This window comes from Asparagus officinalis, chromosome 2 (genome assembly GCF_001876935.1).
Source record: "Asparagus officinalis chromosome 2, Aspof.V1, whole genome shotgun sequence".
NCBI lineage: Eukaryota > Viridiplantae > Streptophyta > Magnoliopsida > Asparagales > Asparagaceae > Asparagus > Asparagus officinalis.
The window spans coordinates 6,950,771-6,955,830 of NC_033795.1; positions in this window are offsets into that span (position 1 = coordinate 6,950,771).

Consider the following 5,060-nt stretch of genomic DNA (forward strand, 5'->3'; position numbering starts at 1 on the left):
TGAATTTTATATAATTTAGATATGAAGTTCCATTACATAATTACTTTTTATATTTTTTATAGATGTTTTTAATACTTACATATTATATTATTGAATCTTTCCCATCATATATTCCATATACTAAACGCATAATGATATTTGAATTACTAAATGCGAACTGTTACATACCAATGCTAAAAATAGGTTAAGTTAGTATCTAAGTGGAGGTTATCAACTAAATGGAAATTGTTTGTCAATAAATCACGAATAATATAGTGTACTAAGCACTATATAATGTTGTGTATATAGTACACTTTTCTTGTATGAGCACACAAATGACTTAAAGTAACGTCAAATCGTGAGAGCCATTTTAAAAGACACTTATGTGTTCATGTTAATCAAATCTTTGGTGTACATCATTCAAATAAGCAATTTGTGGATTTCCTATTCTTCTTCTTTTTTTTTTGAACCAGAAAAACAGGGAGAGGTTCCCTGTTTATATGTATATATATATTAAAAAAGGGATGGAAAAAAAATACATGACAAACCAAAAGATGGGGATGATGAGAACCAATAGATGATATGATTGGTGGGGAGCGGACTTTGTTGTCACCCACCAAACCAGATCAAGAATGGTTCCGAACATCCCATAAAGCAAAAGCATACACAGACTAGTTTCTAGGTTAAGTTTGACAAGATATTACAAAATATAACAACTACTGCTTGATCCAAGGCCCAAAAAAGGAGCAAGGAGGATGATGATCGTGTTAGAAGTTGTCCCCAACTCCATCATCCTTGGCAACTTTGGCTAGTTCCTTCAGACCGAGACCGATCGCCACTTTGTGCATTTTTGTTGCCCTTCTGCTCGATGATGCTCCTGTCCAGAACAAGGTGAAACGTGCAATATGAGATGCAATGATCAAAGGAGAAGAAACTACACCATTAAAAATATTATTGTTTCTGCTAAACCAAATTCTCCAGCAGTAACTAGGTAGTAAAACTCTCCATATGCATCTGACACGATAGTCAATGGAATGATCAAGAGACCCTGAAAGGAGCGCTGACATATCTTGCGGCCATACATCAGAGTGGTGGTTGGGGGCGATCAAAGACCAAACATCTCTAATAACTGAACATTTGGTAAAAAGGTGATCATGGGTCTCATTAGCAGAATTGCATAATGGACATGAAATGTCGCCAATCCAACCCTTTTTAGTCAACACATCCTTCGTTTGAAGCTTCTGGTGACTAAGAATCCAGAGAAAAATCTTGACCTTATGAGGAATGGGTGATTTCCAAATGAAATTGAATAAATGGAATGAGATACCTCCTGATACAAGGAATCTGTAACATGAGTTCACAGTGAATTCTCTGGATGAATGAAGAGGCCAGCAGACCTGATCCTGAGCTTGAGAATCGGGAGCCTTTGCTTGATCAAGAAAGGAGTACAGAAGGTTGATGTCTTCTCTACTATCCGGGGTGTTACCTCTCTTGATGATGAGGTGCCACTTCCACACATTGTTGATGAAGGCACCTTGGGACTGAGCTGGTATAAGAGAAGGAAAGATGATAGACTCTTGGGAACAGGCTCCTGAGGGTGTTAACACCCATCCATTTATCATGCCAGAATCTACAAGGAGCGCTGTCCCCAATATTCCACTGAGCCTGGCTAAAGAAAGAGTCGTGAATAGCAAAAAGATCTTTGATCAGATTAGAGGCTGAAGCCTTAGGAGGGCTAACTAATGGGTTGGAGGAGTTAGAGGAGTATATGGACCAAATGACCTTGCTAAGGAAGGAGTTGTTGACACTGATTTTCCATAACCATTTAGAGAGGAGGGCCTGATTGAAACAGTGCAAATTGATGACCCCTAAACCTCCCTCAACCTTAGGTTTACAAACAATGTCCCAGTTGATAAGACTTTTGGGTTTGGTGGTTTGAGGATAGAAACCCCAAAGGAAATTTCTTCTAATTTTGTCGATGGCCTTGATGAGCCAGGATGGGAGCTTAAAAAAAGACATATAGTATAGAGGAATAGATGATAGAACAGAATTTAGAAGAGTGAGTGTACCACCTATTGACAGGGATTTGTGTTTCCACAGAGACAGTTTTTTAGAGAAGGAGTCGAGGAGAGGTTGCCACTCTCTTTTGGAGGGATTTGTGTTTCCACAGAGACAGTTTTTTAGAGAAGGAGTCGAGGAGAGGTTGCCACTCTCTTTTGGAGAGAGAACCCCTTTTGAGAGGAAGACCTTTTAGAGAAGGAGTCGAGGAGAGGTTGCCACTCTCTTTTGGAGAGAGAACCCCTTTTGAGAGGAAGACCGAGATAAGAGAATGGAAGGGTACCAAGAGAACAATTTAGACTGTCAGCAAGAGAGATACCCTTGTTAGGAATTCTACCAAGATAGTGAAGGTGAGTTTTGGACTGATTCATGGATAGGCCAGAGATAAGACCAAAAATATGGAGGATGGTTTTGAGAGTATGAATGTCTTTACATGTGGCTCTACAAAAGATGAGGGTGTCGTCTGCAAACTGAAGGGTTCTAATGTTATTCAGTTCCCCTTTCAGTTTAAGGTCAGAGAGATCTCCAGAGAGAGCACTGGCAGTGATCATCTTGCTCAGAACATCTACTATCAACAAGAATAAGAGGGGGAGAGGGGGTCACCCTGTTTAAGACCTCGATGACAGCGGAAGAAAGCAGTAGGTGAACCATTAACTAAGACAGCAGACTTAGCTGAGGATAGGATATTGAGAATCCAGGTGCACCATATGTCACTGAAGCCTCTGGCTTTGAGGAGGATGAGGAGAAAATCCCAGTTTACACAATCGAAGGCTTTGAAAAAATCTACCTTAATGGCACATAGTTCTTTTTTGCCGGAGGAACAGAAGTTAATCATCTCATGGGCAAGGAGGATGGAATCAAGGGCAGACTTGCCTTTTTGAAAGGCTGATTGAGATTTTGCGACTAGAGAAGGGATAAGGGGGCTGAGTCTATTGGATAAGATTTTGGAAAAAATCTTAACTGTGCTATTGATAAGGCTTATGGGTCTGAAATCAGGTGGGGAATTGGCCCCATCAAAATTTGGAATAAGGGTGATATAGGAGTAGTTGATGTTGTGTAGGGGGAGGGAATTGGAGTGAAGAGATTGAATGAAAGGGATAAGGTCCATGTGGATGGCTGGCCAGAATTTTTGAAAGAAGAGGATTGGAAGACCATCGGGCCCAGGAGCCTTCTCAGGATGGAGGTCAAAGACAGCTTTTTTGATTTCTATGGCTGAGAAAGGGGAGTCCAAAAGAGAGAGATCTGGGGATTGGTTAGGGAGAAGCTTGGTCCAGTTGATAGTAAGATTGGGTCTCTCATTGGCTTTGAATAAGTTAGAGAAGAAAGAATGGAAGGCCTGTTTAATATCAACTTCTGATGAGAGGATGGTATGGTCAATCTGAAGATAGGGTATGAAGTTAACTCTCCTGTGGTGGGATGCCATTTTGTGGAAGAAAGAAGAATTGTTATCCACCTCTTTGAGCCACTGAATCCTAGATCTTTGTCTCCACTTGGTTTCTTCAACTAAGGCCAAATTAAAGAGTTGATCTCGAAGCTGAGATCTGAGGGAAAGGTCGGATGGAGAGAGAGGATGGATTTCTTCGAGACGATTGAGAGCATCTAGGGCCTCCATGACGGAAGATTTTAGAAAATGAGAAGATCTATAGGAGTCCTTTTTCCACCATTTCATTCTCTTACGGATGAGCTTTATTTTAAGAGGAAAAGAGATGGCTGGATTACCTGGAGAGAAGAAGGAATCCCAACAAGAAAGAATGAATGGAACAAAAGCTTGGTTGAGAAGCTAAGCCTTTTCGAACCTGGAAATTTTAGATGGAGGAGCACCACCAGAATCTAAGATGATAGGACAATGATCTGAACATGGAGATTGGTAAGCAAATTGAATAAGGAAGGGGAATTTTGTTTCGAAGTCTTGGGATATGAAGAATCTATCGAGTCTAGCAAGAGAAGGGTTAGACCTTTGATTAGACCATGTGAATTTCCTACCACTCATAGGAAGATCAATGAGCTGCAGAGAATCAATGAGATCCTTAAAGAGAGAAATATCTCTCAAAGAATCTGATCTACCACTCCTTTCGTCTAGGCTTAGGGTCATATTAAAATCACCAAAAACTACCCAGGGTAAGGAAATAGAAGATCTTAATCTAGAGAGTTCCCACCAACAAACTTCTCTATCAGAGTTATCATGAGGGGCATACACTGAGGTTGCCACGAAAGACCAGTTAGAGTTAAGGAGAGTGAAACATGCAGTGACACAGAAGATCCCAATGCTAGATGAGGAGCATGAGATAGAAGAGTTCCTCCAACCTAGAAGAATGCCACCTCTAGACTTAATAGCATCTAAGGAAATCCAAGAAAAGTTGTTATTAGAGCTCAAACTGTTAAGTACTCTAGAGGAGGTGGAGTTAAGCTTTGATTCTTGAAGACCTACCAGATCTAGATTGGCCAACTGAATATTACCCTTCACTAATCTCCTTTTAATAGGGTTGTTCAACCCTCTAACATTCCAGGATCCAACCTTCATAACAGATAAGATTAAGCAACCAACAACTTGAATGACCACCGATATTAGTGGTTATTCTTCTCTACATTGTCCAGAGATTGAATGGCAAGCAGGCTAGCACGGTCAATAGGTTCCTCTATCCCACAATTAATAGCAATACCATGAATATATTCTATGCTATTAAGAGAAGAGGAAAAAGCAGAAGGTTGAGATTTTCCCTTGTTACCTCCTGGTTGAGTACTCTTCCTCATAATGGCTAGGTGTTTCCTATATGGCAGCAGAGAGAGATGTCTTTTCGAGGTCTTCTTCTTTGAGGACTTCTTGATGTGTTCAAAGCCCGGGGGAGGAGCGGATGACGAAGCGACGTCCAGAGAATCTGAGGAGCTGGATAAAGGCACCGGGGGGTCTGGTTGTTAGAGAAAACCGGCACTGGTGCGACTGATGATGGAGATGGAAATGATACTGAAAGGCGGAGCCAGGATTCCTTAGCAATTTGCAGAGGCACCCCTTTGAAGATCACCTC